The 26,923-nt window shown below is 44.4% G+C and overlaps 1 protein-coding gene across 4 annotated transcripts in view; it reads right to left on the bottom strand.

The window, feature by feature from the left end:
• The window catches only part of RIC8B (RIC8 guanine nucleotide exchange factor B), a 477,183-nt gene that overhangs the window by 443,771 nt on the left and 6,489 nt on the right, over positions 1-26,923 (bottom strand). The window contains exon 1 of one of the 4 annotated variants that reach the window (XM_086921803.1): positions 9,894-9,954. The exons of the other annotated variants lie outside the window; for them this stretch is intronic. The gene's annotated coding sequence lies outside the window, so the exon portion shown is untranslated. Of the gene's footprint in view, positions 1-9,893; positions 9,955-26,923 lie in introns of those variants that run through there. 4 annotated transcript variants of the gene reach the window in all.

Below are 26,923 nucleotides of genomic sequence, written 5' to 3'. Positions count from 1 at the left end.
CATGTCCAAAACGGCTAATGGCTTGCAGAAAAAAAATGAACTCATTTACTACTTTTGGGGATGTGCCTAATTTAATGCAGAATTAAATTAAGCCCTTTATTATGGTATGTAAACCAAGGAGTACTAGGGGTAAATGTCACACAGTTAAAGGTTTAAAGCTTACGGAGTACGCACTTTCACTTATTAGGGGTTGCCTTTGATGTGGATTTCAACTGGCGACATTTATTGAAGCGGAGAAGGATGCAATATGAACAATTTAGTCAAAGAATTTTCAAGTTTTCAGCCAATTTAGGCTCTGCTCTACACTGGTGGAAACTATGAATAATATATAAAGCCAGATGCATTTCCACCATCGCTAAGGGGCAGGCATCTGAGGGGGTGGGGGCTTGAGGGCTGTTATCTATCCTCCATACAGGGAATAGAGAACACCTTTCTAATCGGCTTCAAGCAGTACCTGCCATTTTACCCACAGCTATATGTCATTCTGAATTGGGAGTAGCTTACTTTGAGGATTACATCAGGCTGCGTCCTTTGTTACTTTGGGTGACTATCTGGGAGAAAGAGGAGACTATGTTCAACATTGTGTCCTTTCCGATTGTCTCAGTCATGTCTCTGCCATTAGAGTACCATTGTTATCCTAGGTTAAAGTGCACTTTATTAGGCTAAGCAAGACAGTCTTTTGACAATCCATATTGTATTGCCTCTTCGACCAAAAAAAATGTTAATAAATGTGCTTTGGATAGTAAGAACTTTGAGTCCACAAAAAGTCAGGTTAGAGATTACCAATTCCTATTGAGGGCTAATACTATGGACAGTATCTAAGATTCGCTTCTTTTGCATATCAGAACATTTTCCTGACATGGTTAAGGTTTAACATTGTACACATTTTAGTGAGTTACCCTGAAGGATCAATACAAGGCACTTGGTCTTTCCCCCCGTCTGTGTGATGTAGCATCAGCACCATGTAATTTCATTACAAGAAAGGAGGCTACATTATGCAATGACTTAATTGCAGATCCAAGCAGCCGCATCACAATACAAAGGTTCCAATAAGAACACTGAGATAAACTAAGACATAAAGCATCGCAACCATCTGTCTCTTTTAAATGTAGCTCCAAGCAGATAAGTAGCTTACTATCTTCTCTCCTTACTTTCACTAACATTGTCTTTTAGTCAATAATAGATTGATATTGGGGGGTTTGAGTGAAGGGTGGCTTTATCCCCACCTCCTCCGTCTCCCCCTCCCCCTCCCCATGGTCTGCAATTTATGGAGATCATCCTCTCCCCTCTGTTTGTATAACCTCTCCTTCAGGTGGTTTTTTATGCGCTTTACTTTACAGTTCTATCGCTCATCTTTAGATCTGCCTTGTACGCTTTAGCTTTCAAATACTTTGCTCTATTTGCTCATTATTGCCGTTTTTTGCTATCCACCCCCCTCCGCGTGCGTGGGTGCGTGCGTGCGTGTTAAGAGTGGTTCTGAACTCTGTAGGAGCGGATCTGGCCTCCTCACGCGGTTACCCCTAGCGCTTATGTGAAGAAACGAGCGGTGAACCAGCGGGCGCATCTCTTAGTTTTTAATCACCCGAGTGAAGCGCTGTTCATGAATGAATTGTGCGAGCGCTGTACTTGCCACGATAGATTGAGCACTCCATTTCGTCCGCTCTCAGTATGTAATCTCCGATCACTGCCGCAAACGCGCATTAGAGGAAAGTTCCCTGGCGAGAGTCACGCTTCGTGAGTGTCTCGCCTAGGAACTTTCCTCACTCACAACGACAGTTGGGAAATCAGCTGTTTGACCGCGATTCAACGGAGGCTCATCGATTCAGCATTTAATCCCTTGAGTTAATGAGAAATACCTACTTAAATCAATAATTTGTATTGGCAAATTACAAAAGGGGCTCTGGCCATTACATAGGCTGTACATAAAATACATTGGCTTTAGTTATTAGAATCCTTGATTATAATCAGCCATATATGCTCTTAAAAAAGATATTTATATAAAAAAATAAAAAAAAGAAGGGGGTGAATAATTATTATCTAATATATAAAAATAAAAAAAGGGGGAAAGAATTTTAAGATGGAAAATGTATCCGATTCTGAATCAGAATGAAATAACACTGAACTCCCTAATCTTAATAGTCAAGAATTTCGACTTCTAATCCAAAGAGAAATTAAGTCTTGTATGATGGAGACCCATGCCCAAGTCGCACCTTATAAAAGACCCCTTCCCTCTCAGGAAGATGTCTCTGATGAGATTTCCTGCGATGGCTTAATTGTGAGCGGCAAACGCACAAAGAAGTCTAATTATACAACTCCTCAGGTCACAGCGAGCACAGGGGGTCCTAGCACCTCTAACAATATTGGTGGTCTTAGCACCTCAAAATAACCTGGAGGTCTTCGCACCTCAACTAATAAGGCTGTCCCTAACGACACGTTACCTTTGGGTGCCCTTCGCGGCCCAAACATCTCGGATGCCCTCAGCGGCTCTCTATCTTATGGTGCTCAGAACTATACAAGGGACTCGAATGATGAAATTTCTGCTGATCCAGACAAGTATGTTCTGGACCTTGATGATGAGGATGTTGGCCTATTCGAAATGGAGGATGAACTCCCTTCCTCCTCGAAAGTCAGTATTCTAGACCCTTTAGGGGAAGAAATGCTCTCCCCTCTGAATTTAAAACACCCCCGTTCATCGCAATGGTCTCCCCAAGAGCATGTCTCAAAGTTCATTAAGAAATGGATACGTTTCCCTCTTGAAAGGGAGACGAGAAATATACTAAGGGCGGAGTGTTCTAGACCCTCCATTGATGAAAAGGCAAGTTATACCCCTAATCTAGATCCGGAACTGATTACGTTCCTCTTCAGACTGGGGCGCGATCCCAGGAAAGGACTAGAAAAATCGTTTAATGGCTGCCAGGACCGCCTATTGGATGTCCTTGGCCCCCTTACAAGGATACTTGATTTCGCAGAGGAATGCCACCTTCATGGTACCCCCCTCAATACAGATTTGATATGGGGATGGAGTCAAAGAGCACTCATTCTTATAGGCAACGCCAAAGTGAGTATTAATGCCGAAAGGCGTAGATTGATTCTTTATAAACTCGACCCTAAACTTTTTGACATGGCGGAGAAAGAGCAATCACTTGGAAAGTACGTGTCTACTTTCACAGCACTCGATAAGGCCCAACATAACATAAGGAGAGTGTTTAACAATAATGTTTTTGGGAGGGCGGGAAGAAGGGGCTTTTCTTCCGGCCGATTTAACCAGAGGCCCAACCAGAGATCATGCCCCTTCGGAAGAGGCTATCAACAATAGAACTACAACGCTCCCTTCAATCGTGGAAGACGAAACAGAGGCAGAGGGGGAAGATCACGAGCTTCATTCACCTCGAATCCTCCAAGTAAGTCCTGCTCCTTTACTTTCTCCTTCTATCCCCTTAAAAGGTGGGAGGCAGACTCAAGCTTTTTTCGAAAAGATGGGAGGAAATAACCTGGGATCCTTGGGTCCTGTCCACAGTGTAAGGCTTTATGATAGATTTTGTTCAAACTCCGTTTCAAGCTTCCTTACCAAGGGACATCCCTGTTTCAATAGAAAAAGAGAAAATAGTAGAGGAAGAGATCACCTCTATGCTTCAGAAAGGGGCGATAATAGAAGTTCCTTTGGATTCTCTAACCTTCGTAAGCACATTGTTCTTTGTGGAGAAAAAAGGAAAAGGTTTGAGACCGGTCATAAATCTGAAAGGCCTCAACAAATTTCTTGTTTACAGGCATTTCAAAATGCAAAGAATACATCTCCTGAGAGATCTTCTCCAAAAAGAAGACTGGTTAGTCAAACTAGATTTGAAGGACGCCTACTTCACGATTCCGATGGCGGTTATGCTTCAGCCATTCCCACAATTTCTCTGGAAAAATCATCTTTATCAGTTCCAGGCTTCCCTTTCGCGCTTTCTTCCGCACCTTGGTGCTTCACCAAGGTTATGAGAGCAGTAGAATCCTTCCTGAGGGAAAGAGGCATCCGTCTTATTATTTACCTCGACGACATCTTGATAATGTCTCAAGACCTCCATCAAATTCTACTAGACCTGGAAACGGTTATGAACCTGCTAGAAAATCTAGGATTCATTACCAACAAAGAGAAGTCCATTCTAACCCCCTCAAAATCCCTGGAGTTTCTGGGTTTCACTTTGGACACTTCCAGGTGCCTCCTTCTTTTACCTCCTTCAAAGATCTCGAAGATCAGGAAGGAGATTCGTCATGTCTTGAGGCAAGAGGATATCCCTTTAAGGGAGCTGGCAAGACTACTAGGTCTCTTATCTTCCTCCATCCAGGCGATCTTTCCAGGCCCTCTGAATTATCGGGCCTTGCAAAGGATAAAAGGAAGGGCCTTGAGGTCCGGTCTCTGGTACGAGGACCGAATCACCCTAGATTTGGAGGCCAAAGCAGAACTGAACTGGTGGTTGGAAAACCTGGAGGCTTGGAATGGGAAAACAATTTTTGGTTCAGAACCAGATTTTGTGTTGGAATCGGATGCTTCCCTTCATGGTTGGGGTGCATGCTTCCTAGACCGGAATACGGGTGGCGTATGGTCTCGGGAGGAGTCATCCCACCACATAAATTTCCTCGAACTTACTGCTGGCCTATACGCCCTTATGAGTTTCAAACACTCAATACAGGGGAGGTCAGTTGTCAGAAGATGGACAATGTTTCCGCAGTGGCCTACATCAATCGGTTGGGAGGTACGAAATCTGCCGACCTTTCCAACCTAGCAAGGAGACTCTGGATGTTCTGCTTAGAACACAAAATTGCTCTAAAAGCGGAATACTACTCAGGGAAATCGAAAGTTTCCGCCGATTGGAATTCAAGATTCCTTTGGACTTCAGCGACTGGAAACTCAACGTCGCTGTCTTCGACTCACTAAATTCTTGCTGGAGTCCATTCGAAATAGACCTCTTTGCGAGCCTTCTCACCTCTCAACTAGAACATTACTTCAGCTGGATGCCAGATCCCGGTGCTCTAGCAGTGAGCGCATTTCTCCAACCCTGGTCAGGGATCAATGCATATGCCTTTCCCCCATTTGCAATGATCCAGAGAGTCTTGCAGAAAGTGAGGCAAGACCAATGCTCTCTAGTTCTGATAACTCCCTTCAGGCCGTCACAAGCGTGGTTCCCCACAGTTCTGGAGCTAACTTGAGAACTTCCATTTCTGATACCTTCTCTGGAAGATCTCCTTACAGACATAAATGGAGATCCTCACCTCCTGACCCTATCGGGGTAAACCGAGGGAGTTTGAACCTTCTTGCTTGGAGAGTGTCAGGAGATCCAACGAAGTCTCAGGACTTTCGACATCAGCTTCTACTCTCCTCAGAGTCTTGGGCACCGGGAACTCACTACAGATACAATAATATCTGGAAATCTTGGTTTCGTTGGTGCCTGGAGAGGGATTTGGATCCCATAAAAGGCACCTATTATTGATGTAGTGAACTTTCTAGCTGAACTTTTTGACAAAGGTTTGAGTTATAGATCGATCAATTGTTATAGATCCGCGATCTCTGCGGGTCATATTCTTGTTAATGGCAAAATGGTCGGTAAAAACATCATCGTTTGTAGAGTTATGAAGAGTATCCATCTTAAAAGTCCCCCGAAGCCGAAATATGATACATTCTGGGATGTGAATTTGATCCTAGATCTTTTCACTTCCTGGCCCGATAATTTGCTTTTGAATAGGAAATTTCTATCTATTAAACTCGCCACTATTCTTTGCCTTATCTCTTGTCGTAGAGTTTGACGTTAAAGCTCTGGAGATCTCGAACAGGTCCTATAATTTGTTTGGAGTCAAATTTGAGGTCTATAGAAGAACCAAGACCATGTCTGACTAAATCTTTTATCCTCGTTTCGACCCTTGGCCGAAACTTTGTGTAGTTGAATGTATGAAAGCTTATGATCTGACAATGTCTAACCTGCGACCTCTTGATGAGATTCAGCTTCTCATTTCTTCTGTTAAACCTTATAAGGCCATTTCCTCCACTTCAATTGCTAGATGGGTTAAGTCCGCTATGACTCTAGCAGGTATCGATATAACTAAGTTTCAAGCTCATTCACTTAGAGGTGCTATGGCGAGTAAGTCTCTTTGGTCCGGAGGTAAATTGGATGATATCCTTAAAGCTGCCGACTGGTCTAATGCTAGTACCTTCGCAAGACACTATTGTAAACCAATTGAAAACATGTCTAATGTAGTTTTACAGGGCTACCAACATGCATAATGTAGCCTCCGTTCTTGTAATGAAATTGCGATTCTCCTATTAACATGCCTAGAGAATCTAGATTTCATTAAAGACACAGAGGCTCACATTATCCCACCCATCCCATTCCCTGTTTGGTTTTGGTGTTTCATTATTATTTTCACTTATAACCCGATTGCTCATTGACATGTTATTTCTAATATTTTTTCATTGACATGTTATTTAAATGGTTCAATTTGTTTCACTGGACATGTTTTGTGATTACTTTGTCTCTTTGGACACAATTTTCATTGTCTTCTTTTTCAGATAATCCTTCTGCTTGAGCTACGTTGGATGATTTCTCACCGGCTGGTTGCCTTCTTCAACTCTTGTTTGGATTTTATTTCAAATTCTCTTCTACTGGATCTTCGTTTTGCATGATTTAAAGGAGGCAGATGGTTGCTATGCTTTATGTCTTAGTTTATCTCAGTGTTCTTATTGGAACCTTTGTATTGTGATGCGGCTGCTTGGATCTGCAATTAAAAGTCATTGCATAATGTGAGCCTCCGTGTCTTTAAGTCTTTAATGAAATCTAGATTCTCTAGGCATGTTAATAGGAGAATCGAAATTTACATTTAGGTTACTGCAAATATGAGGGTAGACCAAGAAAGCGGTTTCTGGTATCTGTTGTTGGCACTGTTTTTCATCTTTTATTACTCATAAATAAATTACGTGTCACTGCAGGGTTATGCAACTAGAATTCACTTCAGTTTCTCTTTTCACCTTAGCGTGACATACCACGCTAAGAAATCAGTAGTCAGCCAGAGATGCGGTTGGTCCACTCCAAACTTGTGACCTGGCCTATGGTATTTCGATTATTACATTTATGTGTTATAACACCTTAAACCTGAGAAGCAAGCCACTTCCTTTAACAGCTCAGTGTGGATCAGACATGAAAGTCCTCTCCCAAAGCACCGTCCGTACTTGTACTCTTTCGTCCAACAGGTATGAAAGTCAGGAGATCACATTTTATTAGACCTACACCCTTTCCTGAGTCTACAGCCCACCACACCTTTATGCTCCATGTGAATTCTAAACTTCTTATCCAAACCAGTAGATTAATTTTACACTGAAATAACCAAGGCCTCTCTACAAAGCAAGTTGAAATTACCCCCCCACAAAAAAACGCATTGAAAAGCAGAAACAAAACACCTTCTCCTTTCACATACCTTAAAGAAACATGTTGGTAACAGAGTAGATCACCAATACAGCATGTGATTTTAGGCAAACCAGCAACTTTTTGGTATAGATACAGACACTCAACTGCTATTGGTCAGAATTGTTAGCAAGCACCCCCAACAGAAAAATGTATATTGCGTACCATCATGGCAAGTCCAAGAGCACTGCCTTTATTGACCTGCTGTCCTACGATAGTAAGTATTGCGTGTCAATACACATTATCACTCAGGCAGTATTAGCCTACATGCAATTAGAACATGATCACAATATAGCTTGAAGGACAAGGCTAAACCATGTGTTCAAAAGGTGAAGTGAGTGGCAGAAGGAATGAGGAAGGAGTTGAAAGTAGAATTGCAAAGAATTTGTGATGAGGGAGTAATAACAAGAAACTGAAAGCTCAGAATGGTTAGGGTGTGTAGTATTTGCACTTAACCTCAACAGAATACTTTGCAGTTGTGTGGGCGTAGACCACATCAATGCAAAAAGCTGGATAAATTCAGAACCCTTGCTTCAATTTTCTGAAATCTTAGCACTTGTAAAGGGAGTACACACCTTCACCACCTCGCCATATCACCAGATAGAGCTTCTTAAAGCATGTAGGTATTGGACTTCATTTGTGACACCTGAGGGACATACAAATTCAGAAGAATGCCTTTTGGGTAGGCTGCATCTTCTTTCTTTCAGAGTGTAATACATGTATTCTTTAAGGCTGTAGAGTGTGTTGCATATTTTTAAACCATCCCCTGCTATTTACAGCCAATATGCTGAAACAAAATTGGGTGTGGACTCGTGTGCTGAACATAGTGACACATAAAGGCATACATTTCAAGAAAGAAAAGTACAAAATTGCAGTGGAAGGCCTTGACTATTTAGGACATCGGATTTCAAATGTAAGGATCAAGCCCAAAGAAAGCTTGACAAAGGCAATTAGGAAGGTACCTAAATTGCAGAGTTAGTAACATTGCATGTGCTGTTGAAAAAAATGAACAGTCTCAAAGATCAGGTGAGCGTAATTCCACTTCTGACTGTGTGAAATAAGACATAGGAGATGTTGCGCTATTGAACATGTTTGAACCCAAGGATAAATGTGGATAACATATTCAAAGAATGTAGATCTATGAGCGGTCTTAATACAAGATGTTGTAAATAAATTGTAGTGTACGCTTCAAGAGCACTGGGGGTACAGAGGCAATGTATTCTGTCAAAGTGTGAGGCCCTAGTGACTCGGTGGGGAGTGCATCACTTCCGGACCTATTTATGGGATGCAGACTTAATTTCACGAACCATCCTCAAACCTCTTATAGAATTCTTCTCTACCAAGGGTGATTTCTTGTCATGATTCCCCTTGGTAGTACGTGAGAGTGAGGAGAAAATGGAGGGAGACGAGCAGGTGGTGGTTAATGTAATGAGAACAGTTTTGAATGGTGAGCTGACCAATAATAATATCATAATAGGTGGTCAAGGCATGGAAACTTAAATCTTGAAGAAAGGGCGATTAATATTTATCAATTAAACTGGCGGAGTTGAATGGGCCTGTAGGAAGATATAATTTGCTGGTAGTACCAGCCTGCACAAGAAGGAAAGCGTTAGACATAGCTCATGAATGTTACTTGGGTATGGTCCCAATAAATAGCAGTTTGTGGGAGGATTTCTAGTGGCCGGCAATGGACAATTCGGTGTACCTATAAGGAAGGGACTGTGCAGCTTGTGGTGTAAGTGACACATTTCAGATGACTTTGCCTTGCCCAGTCAAGTCTCTACAAGTGCCAGCAAAACCTTGGAGCCAATTGGCATCAGATGTTGTGGGTTTGTTTGGGATTCTAATGTGAGAGTCTGGGGGAGGGATCCACATTGTTATAGTCACGTAGATTACTTTTCCAAGTGTCCTGAATTTAGATTTGTTAACGAGATAAGTTAAAAAACAGGATTATTGAATTCATGCAGAACGTTTTTAAGCATGAAGGCATTCAAGACAAGTTGTTAACAGACAATAGTCCTTTGTTTGTTTCCAAAGAAATAGAGGCTTATCTGGAGTCGGAGGATACTAAGTACATAAAAATGTCATTGTATTACCCAAGGAGCAACAGTTTAATTCAAGGCTTCAATAGAATGATCAAGGATCACGGGTGTTACACTTTCAAATCTCATCATTAGATGTGTTGGGGGAACATATTGCGAACTATTTGTACAACTCCCCTTATTGGTTACACAATGTCACCACTTGTGGCGATGAAGGCACAAGGATGAATAAATAATGACTCAAGAATGAAGTAGACAGATTTTAATAAGAATAAGTTGGGTAAGGTATGTGATGTGAGGCAGTCCGTACAAGAAAAATATAAAAAGGTTAACACAACAGCTTGGAGGTTGATGTGGGAGATACAGTTAGGGTGAAGAAATCTGGTATCATAATAAATGTTCAAAATAGACTCCATACCCCTTAAAGTGGTGGCCAATGTGATGAGTGATATTGTGGTGATGTCGGACGATGGTAGAGTCTGCACCAAGTGGTCTGTGGTGACAAAGTAAGGGAGACAGGAGGTATGTGAATGTTTTGGTTGGATAAAGCAATAGTGTTTGGTCACACACCCAACACCGGACCATCTCATGTTCAAATTGTCCAGATCATATGACCTATCAAAGCAGATATTAGTTGCTTAAAAATCGAACTGACTTACACATTTCAAGAGTTACAGTATAATAAATTTGGCTTGCGCACCGTTAATGACAATGCAAGGTTACTAATGTGTTTACTATTTTGCGTGGAAAAACAAAACAGAGATTCTAATAGAAACATGGTAGATAGCAGCTAAACGGTATACGTATGTTAAAACCCAAGCAAAGACTTTTGCCAGAACAACAGATGAAATTACTTTGTGGCTTTGAGACGAGCATAGTGGAGTTACCCTGCTGTGTCAACTGGCTCGCAGCCCATCAGTCTCAGATTCTTGAATAATTCAGAAAGGAAGAGAGAAGTACACAAGCTGCTGTTAAAGAGACAACATGGTTTACTTGCCACAAAAACGTACTGACGAATGATCTTAGTGAAAATGTGTTTTAAAGTCTCAGTCTGAATATGCAATATAGGTTTTATTTTACCTCGAATAAAATATTTGCAGACAGGGAGGAACAAATAATTTGATGTGCTGGGAAAATGAAGGGCAGATGCTTTTAACAAACTAAATATACATATGTCCTTGCAACAAAAGGTCTCAAATCAGACCAACCTTCATAGATTTATCGAAATTGTTACAATGTGCACAAAATCTCGGTAAAAATCAGAACTATCATAAAAAAACGAATTTAAAAAAGTAAACAAGGTGCTTGCGCAGGGAGAGACTATGATAAAAAAAACTATTTACATTTATAAACACGCAGTTTGTTAAAATTAAGTGATAAACCTTCAGCAGCAATTTGAACAGGTTCGTTGTCTGCGAAAGCCTTTTTACTGAAGGCTAAAGGGTCACGTTACTAGGTGTGTAGCTTGATTTATGTCCAATGGCAGTTGTGTGGCATTTACCTTGAACAGTGCCATCTCTACTTCTTGAAGATACTTTAACCCCTCCCCGGCTGGTGACAGAACCACTCCGTCATCAGCCGCGGTTGCGCTGTGCTCATGACGGAGCGGTTCCGTCATGGCCCGCTCGGAACGCCTGCGCGGCGCGGAACGTTCTATTGAGCAGGCGGGGCTGTGACGGAACCGCTCCGTCATGAGCACAGCGCAACCGCGGCTGGTGACGGAGCGGTTCCATCACCAGCATGCGCCCGCCGCGCGGCCGCCCCACCCCCTTAGCACTGCGGCGGAATAGCCGCCGCAGTGAAGTGGTTAATGTTCAGAGGATAGATCTCTGATCTGTAGAGTTAAGGCAGGCCAGAATGGCTTGCCTGCAGGAGCGCACCCCTAACTGGTACCAGAGCAGGCGCAGCCATTGTCAGCATATGTCTAGTGTTGAATTACAGTGACAGATGGTATGGACCAGGTTTTCTGTTGCAAGGCCATGTCCCCTTCAACCTTCAGCCAGGAACCATTGTGTGTTTGAGACAGTAAAATCCCTAGGCAATAGCTCAAATATTAGCATTTTGTTCTTTAATTCAAAGCTTTAACCAGATACGGCTGTGGTCTCAAGATCTTGTAACTGTTTAGTGTGAGCCACGTATGGGAGCTTTTCTCCAAAATCGCCCTGTCTTCTAGTGAGGATGTTATTTTAGTGCTTTAGTAACTGTTCTTTCATTGAGGTTGTGGTTCACTGCAGCTAGCCATAATTACGCAAATCCTAACAGATCAATCTTTTTTCGAAAATATTTCTGGCTGGTGAGAGCGATTTCTTAGTCATCTCCTCCCATAATTGATGGTTGATTGGGTTTTCCTCAGTGAACTTATGCTTGTAACAGAAGATGGCAAATGCTGCACACCTGGCATGGGACTGCTTTGTTAACCCAAGCTCCAGACTGATCTGGGCTGGTGAGGTATGCCAGAGGAGCTGACATATTTGCCTGTATATTTGTACTATTGTGTCCAGGACGGTTGTATCTCTACTCTGGAGAGCCTCACTGCCATAGGCCAGGGTTGGGAACACTTTTGCCCTGGGAATTTCTTGTATAGAGCTAAAAAAGTGCCCATACAAGTTCCTGAATATGGCCGAGAGCCCTGCCGCCAAGGCAATCCCTTTACTGTGGGTTGCTTTGTGGGATCGGTCTTATAGATAGCCTGAGGGATACTGTTTGGGCCCCTGTGTTGCACCCCTTTACTATCTCCCGGTGTACATCACTGGCAGTGATATTGGGGTTACTGCCCATGTCCGAATTCAGCCTCGGTCCCACCGCTGGGTTCAGTGCCTGAATATCAGCCCCCTGATTGCGTATGGTTATGTTTGAGACAGTTTGGAAGTTACGGTGGGCATGGAAGAAAATAACCTAGGCTTCTTCTGGAAAGCTCGAGTCGTACCTACCACAAGAAGAGTTTTAGCCCAGAAGGTCTCTATATTTTGCCACCTGATAGCCCATATTGCTTGCTTAAAGTTCAGTTTTGCTGCCCTCAGGCTGGCAAACTGTGTTTCAGCTGTGGGCTGTTCGGAGGGCCTTGTTGACTTTCCGCTTTAGTTGTTTCAATGTGCCCGCCATACATATTTTTTAGCTTTTTTGAGGAATTGGTTCCAATCTCTCGCTGGCTAGATTAACTTTTGTAGCTAACTTTTTCGTGTAAGTGTCAATGAATGATTCACATTGATCTTTAGCTGCGCCTTGGAGCTGAATTTTGCAGACAATGTTCTGCCTCCTGTGCCAGAGTCCCTATTGTATCGGAGTACAATTTCATTATTTTTAGATTGATTGAGTTGCTGGACCTGGCAGCTTCAACAGTGCCTTTTTCGTCTACTGTATGATGGCGAATTCCAGCTCCTGAGGAAGGTGATCGCTTTCAGGTCTAATTTCAAAAAATGTCTAAAGGTGCTTGACCATTTACTTGTATGTACATATAAAATCAATACATTATAACACAGCATATTACTTAAAAAAAAATAATAATCTTACAACAAAACTTTAATCATTCATTTAGTAGCAATTGTTGTCTTGTTATGGTTTGCAACCTATACATGTATGCGAGTGAAAAGTGCTGTAGATTTATTTCAAACCAAAATCATTAACAATATACATGTAGAGAAGACAGCAGATTGAAAGAGCCGTGACACACAGAGCAATAACTAACAGTAGGTGGTGGCAGCTCCTGCAATACCGCTGAGCGCTGGGGGGCAGACTGCGAGGCACGCTGTTAGTAATGATTTAAGATTGCTGTGTACTCTTCTGCTTACTCACTCTCACTCCACCGCTATTTGCCTGTTCCTAAATCGTATCATTCGCGCTTTTAAAAGCGACTGCTGGACATTTTAAAAATCGCTGCTCCTCACTAATATCTTATTCTTTTACTTACTTGTTGTTAGGTGTGCTCCCCCTGCCCCGGTCTATCGCGGCTGCATTGCCGATTGTGTGGAGGGCAGGGCACCATCTTTGGTCAGTCCCTGAGCCCGGCAAGACCGTAGGCTGCGGTCTAGCTGGAGGCGGGGCTAGGCTACATATTGGCTGAGTGTGAGAGGAGCGTGGCGGTAACAGTAGGTGGTGGCAGCTCCTGCAATACTTCTGAGTGAGGTAATAGAAATTTTCAGGTAGCCAAAGTGTCCCCCTACCCGCACCCTATCCATGCACCCATGTTCCTTGTATGTCGTGTAACTGCTCTCCTGTTCATGTTAGAGAGACACAAATACATTTGCGTCCAACGTTAACATGTCAGCTATCCAGCCATGCATAAATATCCTGTTAATTAGGTTTCTAGACCTACGGTGCCAACGTCTTTACATGGTACACTTTCACGTTTTCGTCCACGTTTTCTGGCCCAGTCGAGTTAGGCCCTTAAACGAGGCCCCGAGTCTCATCTCTCCTGTCTCTGAAAGCTGTATGCATCCCTGACCCTTGCCTTACTTCCTGCCTCAGACGAGCGGTGCCCGGCTCGGCCTGGTTCGCTTGCCAAGATGATGTTTTACCTACAAGTTATCTGTCCAGCCTCCTCGAAAACACATTCCAGTCTAGTGAAATAGGTAAACATATTCCCGGCTGCAGAGCAAAGGGCCCTGCCTTCCTGTCTCCATGCAAGTAAATTTACTGCTCCCGTTACCATGGTAGGCCCATGGCCCCCACACTCTACATGAAGATCCCTTTGCACGCACTCGCATTCAGTGTTTAACGGCCCTTGCCCGAGAGACCTTTTACTCCAGACACTACATCCTCAAAACATACGATATCAGATATGCTATAGGTACAGGTCGTTTTGACACCCCAGACATTAGTCTCCTCTACTCGTGTAAAAGTCAAAGCCCCCAGTTCTCCCCGGTTGCACGTCATGCTCAGCTGCGCACGCATATAGGTTAGAAGTTTCTGCTGATTCTGCAACTTTCACTAAGCATCCACCCACTTGTGACGTTTCATGTTACGTTTCTCTGACATGTCCAGTGCACGCCCATGTGTACGCCTTCTTACACGCCTCCTGTTACGCACATGTGTTCTTATCACCTCTCTTTTCACCTGTTACGCCTACTGTATTCACTTCCATGTATACTGTTTTACTATATATATTGTGTGATGTTAATAAAAAGTGAGAACGTCCCTTCCTGAACCTGAGTGGTGATGGAACCTGATGTCCCATGCTTCGAAGCATTATATTAAAGCCCGTATGACTCAGATTCCACGGACTCTGCCTCTCATTTTAATGAGCTGTCTTGTATTGATACTTATATGGAAAAAAGGATTAGGTAAAATATATTTACCACATAATTTGGCGCCCGAACAGGGACCCCCCCCCCCTTCCCCACTCGCCGGTGAAGTCACGCGGCCTTTGACCCCTTCTACAGCCCCGACGGAAACCGTGCACGTTTGCGGGTTTTCCTGCTATCTTCCCTCGGGCCCACGAGGGAGACGGAGACTGCGGTCCGGCGTCCAGACGAGGCGGTGAGGAATGAGGAGGATCCCGACCAGAGCCCTAGTCGAGAGAGCAAAGTCAGAGGTGTCCAGAGGCCCACCTGTTCCGAAGCGCATGCGTAGGAGAATCGTCACCTGACGCAGTCCAGTCCAGTCCAGTTTCCGAGGGCTTCAGTTTCTGCTTCCCGGTGAGTACCGTTATTGGGAACGCATCTAGACGGGTTCATTAATTTGTTCCCGGTCAAGACAGGTCTGGGTACACAGACCTGGTCCGTACGTGTTCACTCAGGTGGATACGGTCCGACGTGTCTCTTTATGGGACCGGTCTGTACTGTTTTAGCAGTGCATCTAGTAATCCAGTGATTCAGTATTCTAGTGTTGCAACTCGAGTTTCAGTCTCGCTTTTATGTGTTCTCTATGTATCAGGCAACATGTTTTTAATGTGTTTTAATGTTGTGGTATGAATGATTGTTTTGCTGTTCATTACTGTGTTTTACTGTGTCCACGTTTAAAGTGATCCGACCATGCCGCTGTTCTCAAAATTACGTCAGATAAGTACTAGAAAAGGGATATTAGAAGAAGCAGTTCCTGTCCCGCCTAGGGACACTCCTGGACATTTTATGTATAATAAACATGGCTTAGATGCCATACTGTACCTAGAATTATGGGCAGATTACACTAAGGGTCTGGAAGAAAAGTATAGATGGCCTGTCTCAGGGACATGGGATGCAGATTGCATCATGAGAGTAGAAGAAGCACTTTGGAAAAAGAAAGCCAGACAATCCCAGAAAGATGCCATAGAATTATGGCGTAAAGAAGCTCATAGACGAAATGAAAAGGAAATCAGAAAAGCAGAAAGAAGTAGAGAAGAATCCGAAAAAGCCAGAGAGAAAGAGTTACTAGAAGAAGGAGAACGAGTCAGAATAGAACAACAAGACAGACAGAGAAATGCACTTATTACAGGACTGTATCCAGTTCTAGCCAAGGGCCTGCCCAAGGCGACCCCGGAAGTACCACGTAACTTGCCACCACCATTGGTCCCGACTAAACTCCGCCACAAACAAACCGCAGCAGACATTTTCCTTTCTTCCTATTTAGATGATGTAGCTCCAGCATATACCAATGTACCCATACCACCCGTTAATAATGCACAGCAGCCTGTTCCGGCTGTTCAAGCCACGACCCCTCCATGCCAAGACTCGCTTCCTGCGCCTGTTGTCACTTCCCCTTCTGCTGCTACTGGCCCCCCTACTATTGGTCCTCACAATCCTTTTTCGACAGATGCAACCCAGAGTCCAACCCCATCACATGTACCTTTTCCACCCGCCATGACGTCAGGTCATGCCCACGCTTCTGCTTCAGGAGGTTCCGCAGGAGGCCACCCTCACACCCCGCCACAATTACAACGAATGACAATCAGAGACTTAGCAACGCAGCGTACTCCGAAAGCGATGCCACATGAAAAGCTTAAACAGTATATTACTGATTGTAGATATGATCCAGTACCCGGTAAGAAAGGAGACATGATGTTAGCCTCGTTACGTTTACGACGTGTTACAGATTATTTGTTGACATTACCAGAAATGCCAGACCATCTAGACAAAATATATCATTTTATTAGAACTGGGGAGAGACCAGAATGTATTCGTGAGGCTATGGCATATCAGAAAGTTGAGACACAAGGGTTAATATTAGGATTCTTAATTAATGGTTTGATAAGGGAACAAGATCGGCAAGGTGTTGTTCAAGAAGAGATGGATGTACTGACTAAATGGAGTCAAAATATTGCAGATTGTAAACATGATAAACTTGTATAGATGCCATGACCAGAAAGATCCGGAAAGAAATAGTAGAGATACATAACAGACAGAAGGCTGAACAGGAAGCCGAGTCAGACAAGAATGAATCCTCAGAGGAGGAAGAAATAGAGACTCCAGTAGAGAATCCAGACAGGATAGCGTACGTAGGTAGAGTGAAACTCCCTAAACAGTATTCCATGGATAGACCTTTTGACAGACCCATTCGTCTAGAAAACAAGAAACGTTTCCTTTCCCCGATACCAGAGCAATGTTCTCTTGAACATTTGTTCCAAGCCACTGATAAAATCCTAAGAGAAAGAATAGGTTACAACGAACTTAGTACAATGCGTGAACAAGAACTAGCACGGTCCGCAGTACAGTGGGCTGATAATAGCAGTGTATATAAAGATGATTCAGTAGCGCAAACATTTTTGAGTCTTACTCCAACTGAACAACGTTTAACTGGTATATACATGATCCAGCATATCATTATGCTATATGAGAGTCAGCATTCTGATCCAGGTCCCCTATACAATATATTGGACGAATTACTCCTGAATAGATGGAGAGGCCTAGGTACCGATTTGATTAATGTGATTCTCGAACAACGTCATAAATACAGAACATTTTTGACTCCACATTTTGTTCCCATTCCACCTCCAACTATCCTTTTCACATAGACAGACAGAATCCCTTATGAGAAGTTCATCCCGTACAGACGTCTCCAGGGGGTGCGCTTCAACGCGTATTTGTATACACGCCCTTAAGTAAAATGGAATTATTGGAAATGAAGAAAATAGTGCCCTGTCATGATAAAGATCCAGCAGGGTATCACCGTGAATTAAAAGACATGTTACTCATGGGAGATTACACATATCCCGATATTATGAAAATGTTAAAAGTATTGTTGCCGGCAGGTATTTACGAGAAACTCAAAGAAAAAGAATGGGAGGTGGGAGATAAAAAGATTAACTGGACTGAATTAGAAGACGAAGAAACGAGACGTACCCCAGGTTTAGGTCTTGGGGACAAAACCAAAGAATTACCAGGGTTATTAGTACAGGTTTTGCCGAGGTTATTGACAACCAAAAAGGAAGACTGGGATGCAATCTCAGCCTGCAAACAGAAACAAGACGAAGACACTAGTGATTTTTATTCCAGATTTGAGAAATGTTTTATCATTAATAGTGGCCTGAAAACAAGTAGCGAGTCATATCCACATCTTTTTGTGACCAAATTAGTTGAGAATTCCTTACCCCAGGTTAAGAATAGAGTCCTGAAAGTCGAGAGCACATGGCAAGCAAATACACCTTCCCAAATGTTACAAATGTTACAGTATCACCAGAACCGAATTAGAGAGGAACATGAACATGAACAGAGACGTATGAAAGACACGAAAATGAAAGTACTAGTAGCCCAGACTGTTCCAGCGGACGGTCAAAGAAAGGGTACAGCACCCCCAGGTCAGTCTGCAGCTCCCGTTAAAGGGAATTGCAATTACTGCAAACAGCCAGGTCACTATATTAATGAATGTTTGGTTTTGAAGCACAATATTGCTACCGGTAAAACAAAAGAGAGACCGCGTCCTCTTAGACAGGAACACGTCCCACAGCATGTCGCACAGAATGCACAACAGTCACCACAGCAAGCTTCACAGACAGTAGCTGTACCCCAACCTCAACCGCAACCACAGCCTATTGCTGCCACTCAACATGTCACACAACAAATGTATCAGTATGCACAGTCAGATTATCCCGATTACCAGCAGTACACATGAAACAGCCTAGAGAGGGAGGTTGGCTTGCCTCTTATTGAGGTTCCTGTAGATCAAGATGGTCCCTATGTACATAGTCAGGTATTAGGGAAAGACAGAAAATTTTTGATTGACACAGGGGCAAGTAGAACGACCATTAGTCATGACGAAGTTCCAGGGGCTCCCCTCTCAGGCTCACAGAATGTTTCCCTGGGTTTTTCAGGAAAGCCTATTGTTAATGAAGTATCAAAGCCAGTTTCCCTTGAAGTTGGTCCATTGTCCCGAACTACTGACCTGTTACTTACGAAAGCATACCCTGAAAATCTGCTTGGTATTAAAACGTTGAAAGCCTTAGGAGCCGTCATATGTTGTTCTCCGGAAGGAGTGAGATTGTTCTTACGTGACTTTAAGGGTCACTATGTGTTACGTGATTTTGATCCAAGATTGAAAAATGTACCAGCACATTTATGGGCAAAAGGTCCAACTGATGTAGGATGTATGCACATCACACCTTATCGTGTCACTCTCAAGCAAGGTGTTGTACTGCCCCGAATCCGACAATACAAATTGCCCCCAGAGGCTGTAGTGGCCTTATTGAAAATCATTGAAGAATTGATTGCCCAAGGAGTAGTTATAGAAACTGACTCCAATGTATGTAATTCCCCAATCATCCCGATTCTTAAACGAACAGACCCAAATGCACCTCCAGTCTACAGACTGGTGATCGATCTTCGCGAGCTAAATAAATGCATCGTTCCCCAGTACCCAGTAGTGCCCGACATATCTTCTTTGTTGACTGCCATTGATTACGAAGCTGCGTTCTTTACTGTAATTGATCTTAAGAACGCCTTCTTTAGTGTCCCCATTCATCCGGAAAGCCAATTTTTGTTCGGATTCTCATTAAATGGCCGAAGTTTTAAATTTGCACGTGCACCTCAAGGGTTCACGGAAAGTCCCAGTATTTACAGTCAAGCCCTGAAAAGACAACTAGACAGTATTCACATGCCTGCTGACACTGCTCTGCTCCAATATGTAGATGACTTATTGATAACTGCACGGACCGAACGTGATTGCGAGCACGCGTCACTGATTGTCCTATGTTTCTTGGCCGAAAAGGGGCATAAAGTGTCCCCTTCGAAGCTACAATTCTGTGCCCAGCAAGTGGTATACCTTGGGCACTTGCTGTCCAAATGGGGGAGACAACTGACACCAGAACGTATCCAGTTAATTGCACATCTGCCACAACCCAAGACACAGAAGGAGGTACGGGCCTTCATCGGCCTCACCTCGTACTGCAGACAATGGATCCCTCAGTATGCATTTCTAGCTAAACCACTTATACAGTTGACAACACAGGAGGCAGCGACTTCGACTCTCCTCCCTTGGACTCAAGAACACACACAAGCTTTTGACGAGTTAAAGAAAGCCTTATGTCAGGCACCTGTTTTAGCGACACCATGTTACAGCAAGCCTTTTACACTTTTTGTTACAGAACGCGATGGCACAGCATTATCTGTTCTCACACAAGATCAAGCAGGACATCATAAGCCTTGTGCTTATTTTTCGAGTACATTGGATCCAGTAGCCCAGGCTCTGCCTGCGTGCCTCAAATCAGTTGCAGCAACAGCCCTAGCAATCAGACAAAGCGATTCAATAGTATTAGGACATCCCCTGACAGTACAAGTTCCACATTCCGTGGAAGTTCTTTTGAACCGAACTCAGACTCAGCATCTGACCATAGCAAGACTGACCGGATACGAATTGACATTGTTTCAGCCACGCATAGAAATCAGATGTTGCAACATACTGAATCCTGCCACATTGTTACCCTCGAGCACGATTGACCCGACACCACATGACTGCGTAGAAGTCATCAATACAGTAACAAAGCCCAGACAAGACTTGACTGACATTGCATTACCCGATCCCGACCTGACACTTTACGTGGATGGTTCATGTATGAGAACAAGTACAGGAGAGTTAGTGGCCGCCTATGCAGTGACCACTGAAACTGAAGTCTTAGAAACACATCGCATTGACACCTTGTCTGCTCAAGCAGCAGAGCTCATCGCTCTGACCCAAGCCTGTATACTAGCCAAGAACAAGAAAGTAAACATATACACAGATTCACAGTATGCATTCGGAGTCGTTCACGACTTCGGTGTTCTTTGGGAAGAAAGAGGTTTTTTAACTTCTCATGGTACCAAGATCCAACATGGTCCCCTTATTCAAGCTCTGTTAGAAGCAATACACTTGCCTGCAGCCATAGCCGTTATGAAATGCAAAGCACATACGAAAGTCACCGACACTATTTCCCGGGGTAACGACCTGGCAGACCGAACAGCCAAACTCACAGCTCAGACAGACATCCCAACAGACATGACAAAGACTGACGTAATATCACAGACACATTGTATGACAGTGAAGGATCCCATTCTAGACGTACTCGACATACAGACACATGCTACTCCAGGTGAAATAAAGAAATGGACTGAACATGGAGGGATCCACACAGATCATGGATGGATGACGAAGGGAAGGGCCACATGGTTCCTCCCCGACTCTATGGTTCAAGTTATCATTAATACAGCACATAGTCCAGCACACTTAGGGGAAAAAGCTATGTTAGACAGCATTCAAAACCTCTGGTTCAATAAACATTTACGAGCAGCAGCAAAACAGAAAGTGCGTACTTGCATGATCTGTTGTCAGTTTAATCCAGGCAAAGGTGTTCCCGTGGAACAAGGTGGTTTCCACCCTCCCGATCATCCTTTTGAAGTCCTCCAGATGGATTATATCCAGATGGACAGATGTAGAGGTTTTAAATATCCCCACACCAAAAAAAGAAATCAAAACACTAGGAGTCTGGCTGGAACCTGACCTCTCCATGAAGACCCAGGCAGCCAAAACCGCTGGAACATGCTTTGGCCTCCTGCGGTCAATTCGCAAGATTCTCCCTCTCCTTCCCCCCCCTATCCAGGAAACTACTGGTTCAAGGGCTCATCTTAGCCCGGCTTGACTATAGTAACGCCGTCTACCTCGGCGCACTTGAATTCACCCTGTCCAAACTCCAACGGGCACAAAACGCTGCGGCTAGGCTCATTATGAACCTCCCTCCCAGAGCCTCTGCCAAACCGGCCCTCAAGGCTCTGCACTGGCTTCCGGTCCGCCAGCGAGTAGAGTTTAAAGCCTTGTGCACCACCCATAAACTCATCAACGGTGTTGGCCCAGCCGCCTTGAAAGACATGGTCATCCCCTACAAAGCCGCCAGAATCCTTCGCTCTGACGGCGAACATCTGGCCATAGTCCCAAAATTTAAGAAGGCCCGCACCGGTGGCCGTCGCTTCTCGGTCAAAGCCTTCGCAGGATGGAACGCACTTCCTCGCAATTTGCGTCTGGAACCCGGTCACGCCCTCTTCCGAATAAAAACTAAAAACCTTCCTGTTCCCCAAATAGTTCCCCCGGTCTTCCTCTCCTGGATCTCACAATTTTACAGCGCGGGGATGCCTACGGGTCACCAGGCGCTCTATAAATCATAAAATAATAAATATGTCCTTGTAGTTGTATGTGCCCTTTCCCGATGGACAGAAGCATATCCAGTCCCAGATTACACTGCCGCGACCACTGCCAAGCAGTTGGTTCGTGAATTTTTCCCGCGATACGGCTTGCCCCGTGTCGTATACTCAGATAATGGACAGCCATTCTCGTCCGAGCTCATGAAGCAGGTTTCACTCCTGTTAGGTTACCAGTGGAAGTTCCACTGCGTACGACACCCTGAAGCAGCTGGTCTCGTAGAGAGACATAATCAGACCCTGAAAACACGATTAGCCAAAATATGTGCAGAGAAAGGTGTAGATTGGATAGTAGCATTGCCAGTTGCACTCTTTTATATGCGTATGGTAGCCCATTCTAGGACAGGATTGTCTCCCTATGAAATGATTTTTGGGCGGCCTCCCAATATGTGGGGTACGCCTATGCCAAAGAAAATCACAGATGTTGACAGTTCTATGCTGACAGATTACTTGGCCTCCTTGATGTCTGCACTGCAATCTTGTAGTTCACAGGTCGCCGCTGCCTTCCCAGACAACACCCAAGTGAAACCGCATGAAGTGGTCCCCGGCGAATACGTCCTTGTGAGAAATTTCGATAGGAAAAGTCCGCTGGAGCCGAGGTGGAGACAGCCTAAGTTGGTTTTGATGACGACGAGGACTGCAGTCAAGCTGGAAGGAAGAAAAGGCTGGGTGCATTCCAGCCACATCAAGAAGATTCATGGACTGTGTCCAGATACTGTGATTAAGGACTGCCCCCTCCCGGACATTGACTCTAAACTTCCCCTGCTAGAGAAAACTCCCCAAGAGGAGTATCGTTTAAAGCTGAGGTCTAGTAAGTCAGACAGCGTTTAATTGTTTAAGTCCCCCCCTGGGTGAAGCGGTTAGACAGGTTTCTGACATGAACAAGATAGACCCAAGTAGTCAGAGAGATAGGCGAAACGAGAAAAGAAAAAAGCACTGTAAAGTTTTGCACAGCGGATGCATAATCGCCTTATTTTCCATGTTTCTTCTGAGTCTTACGATAATATGCATGAGTTTAATGTTACATGTCTTTTTCCCTCTTGATTCATATGTACATGCTTCCTCTAATGACACTGTGGAGCACACTTTCAGCGACCTGCCTCCCCACGAGCTTTCCTATCGATTAGCAATGCGCAACAATACATTCATTCGTATGTTACATCATACTCATCAGACCAGCAATACCACTAATCACACATAATAGTTCATGTGGTGCATGGTTTGCTTTAATGTCTTCCCTAGATAGTAAGTCCAAGGTTTCACAAGGTGATTGGATATGGGGGAACCTGAATACAGTCATGAATAAAATATGTTTCCCAGACCAAGAAGGTCTTCCCCAAAGGACAGGGACCGATCTAGAAAATGAAGTGTATGGATTAGGTAATTTTACACTTAACCTCATGATCCTGAATGTGCAGTCTGAGACTAATTCAGACTTGCCGTCTATTTCAGTTCTACCAGTGAAAGGTGAATTATGCGTCAGAAAGAATGGCTCAGTACATCTAGGACACAGTGATTGTAATACTGTGGTCGAATTCAGTGACAAAGGAAAGTCTACTTTCAAAGCCTCACGCCATTCTTATTTTATTTGTGGACATACAGCTTATGTTCATCTGCCCCCTGATTGGGATGGGACATGTTATATCGCGTTCCTCCTGCCACCTGTTTTCCTAGCCCCGCCTGATTATCATCGAAATTCACGGCTTGTGAATGTCAGACATAGAAGAGACCTACCTCCTGTTATTGATGTTTCTGGTTCTCCATGGGATTATGTTAAAGGATATTTCTGGTTCATAGGTCCTGTCCAGAACAGTAAATTAATACGCAGGTTAACGAGCACACTTGAAACGGTAGTGAACAAAACTACCTCTGCCTTAGGTAACCTAACTGAAGAACAATCTGCTATGAGACTCGTAGTTCTTCAAAATCGCCTTGTCCTTGACGTCATCCTGGCCGATAGGGGCGGGGCTTGTAGAGTAATCGGATCCAGTTGTTGTGTTTTTATTCCAAATAACGCGCCATCCGTGTATAAGGCTATTACTAGGCTTCATGAAATAGCTCACCTGATCCACCAGAATCCAGACACCTGGACTTGGTCCGGTTGGCTCTGGAATGTGATATCTGCTTGGGGATGGAAATTGCTATCATTCCTAGGTATAATATTGGTTATAGTATTCAGTTGTTGTCTATGTCTGCAATGTGGGCCAGCGATTTGCGGCTTGTGCGCCACAGCCTGTATTCCAGGTCCAAGTTCCCGTTCCCGAATGATAAAAGATGAACAAATGAGGTTATATGAACAGATAGATGGTCTCATGAATATAGATATATCCTAAAGGGTGAAGTAGGGGCCAAGGAAGGAATGAGGTAATAGAAATTTTCAGGTAGCCAAAGTGTCCCCCTACCCGCACCCTATCCATGCACCCATGTTCCTTGTATGTCGTGTAACTTCTCTCCTGTTCATGTTAGAGAGACGCAAATACATTTGCGTCCAACGTTAACATGTCAGCTATCCAGCCATGCATAAATATCCTGTTAATTAGGTTTCTAGACCTACGGTGCCAACGTCTTTACATGGTACACTTACACGTTTTCGTCCACGTTTTCTGGCCCAGTCGAGTTAGGCCCTTAAACGAGGCCCTGAGTCTCATCTCTCCTGTCTTTGAAAGCTGTATGCATCCCTGACCCTTGCCTACTTCCTGCCTCAGACGAGCGGTGCCCGGCTCGGCCTGGTTCGCTTGCCAAGATGATGTTTTACCTACAAGTTATCTGTCCAGCCTCCTCGAAAACACATTCCAGTCTAGTGAAATAGGTAAACATATTCCCGGCTGCAGAGCAAAGGGCCCTGCCTTCCTGTCTCCATGCAAGTAAATATACTGCTCCCGTTACCATGGTAGGCCCATGGCCCCCGCACTCTACATGAAGATCCCTTTGCACGCACTCGCATTCAGTGTTTAACGGCCCTTGCCCGAGAGACCTTTTACTCCAGACACTACATCCTCAAAACATACGATATCAGATATGCTATAGGTACAGGTCGTTTTGACACCCCAGACATTAGTCTCCTCTACTCGTGCAAAAGTCAAAGCCCCCAGTTCTCCCCGGTTGCACGTCATGCTCAGCTGCGCACGCATATAGGTTATAAGTTTCTGCTGATTCTGCAACTTTCACTAAGCATCCACCCACTTGTGAAGTTTCATGTTACGTTTCTCTGACATGTCCAGTGCACGCCCATGTGTACGCCTTCTTACACGCCTCCTGTTACGCACATGTGTTCTTATCACCTCTCTTTTCACCTGTTACGCCTACTGTATTCACTTCCATGTATACTGTTTTACTATATATATTGTGTGATGTTAATAAAAAGTGAGAACGTCCCTTCCTGAACCTGAGTGGTGATGGAACCCGATGTCCCATGCTTCGAAGCATTATATTAAAGCCCGTATGACTCAGATTCCACGGACTCTGCCTCTCATTTTAATGAGCTGTCTTGTATTGATACTTATATGGAAAAAAGGATTAGGTAAAATATATTTACCACGCTGGGGGGCAGACTGCGAGGCACGCTGTTAGTAATGATTTAAGATTGCTGTGTACTCTTCTGCTTACTCGCTCTCACTCCACCGCTATTTGCCTGTTCCTAAATCGTATCATTTGCGCTTTTAAAAGCGACTGCTGGACATCTTAAAATCGCTGCTCCTCACTAATATCTTATTCTTTTACTTAATTGTTTTGAGGTGTGCTCCCCCTGCCCCGGTCCATCGCGGCTGCATTGCCGATTGTGTGGAGGGCAGGCGCCATCTTTGGTCAGTCCCTGAGCCCGGCAGGACCGTAGGATGCGATCTAGCTGGAGGCGGGGCTAGGCTACATATTGCACATGTCTCCTCGAACGCACAGCGGGCACGCGCAGCGGGCACGCCGTTTGCGCGCCAAAGGCAAGCCTGTCTGCGCCTGTCCGCGGCTGTTCGGGGCTAGGGGCAGGGAACTCTGCCCATTTTATTTCCTACGCGGCCCCCGCACTGGTTCGCCTCCACAATCATTGACCACGCAAATCCGACTCGGTTCACTGGGTATCTTTAGTCCCAGGACCGATTTTCTGGAATTCACTTCTCCCTTGGTGGCTGCCCTGTCCATTCCTACCTCGGTTGGCCCTCGTGATTCTCTACTCCCCCCAGCCAAAAGAGTAACCAACTCCATCTTGTCAGTTAGCTATTTAAATACCCGCTCGCTGGTTAAACACCAGTTAGAGATCTTCCAACTATTGGATTCAGAGAAACCTGACATACTCCTAGTGACGGAAACCTGGCTCAACGAGGAGTCAACCCCTGACATTTTGGCGGCAGAGCCCCCGGGCTAGTCCTCCAGATTAATAGATCTTCCGGTAAACCCGGTGGTGTGGTAGCAGCCATTGTTAGACACTCAATCAGGTTCTCATCCCTCAAGGTTGCCAGCATACCATCAGTCGACTGCCTCATCCCAAGACTGGAATCCTCCCTGTCCCCGCTTATCTGTGTTCTTGTTTATCGTCCCCCTCAACACATGCCTGGCTTCTCATCGCTGTTTGGCGATTTGCTCTCCCAACTGGTGAGCAACAACTCAAAAGTATTAATCATCAGTGATTTTAATTACTGGCCCTCAGATGCTAGGGAGAGCACTTGCTCCTCTATCTTCACGGATCCCCTAGCGGATATGAATTGTATTCAACATATCCAGTCGGCAACGCATGTCAAAGGCCAGGTCCTAGACCAGGTCTGGACGTCCAATCTGGATATTTCCCAAACCCTTATTTCTCCTTTCCCGTGGTCTGACCACTTTATTATTTCGTTTTCCCTGGCCTCTATCCCCCACACCAGCCAAACACCTGCGGGGAACCTCCTTGCCA

The sequence above is a fragment of the Lissotriton vulgaris genome, chromosome 1_1 (assembly GCF_964263255.1).
Source record: "Lissotriton vulgaris chromosome 1_1, aLisVul1.2, whole genome shotgun sequence".
Taxonomy (NCBI): Eukaryota; Metazoa; Chordata; class Amphibia; order Caudata; family Salamandridae; genus Lissotriton; species Lissotriton vulgaris.
Note: the sequence above shows the minus strand (reverse complement) of the source record. Positions and strands in the feature narration are given on the sequence as shown.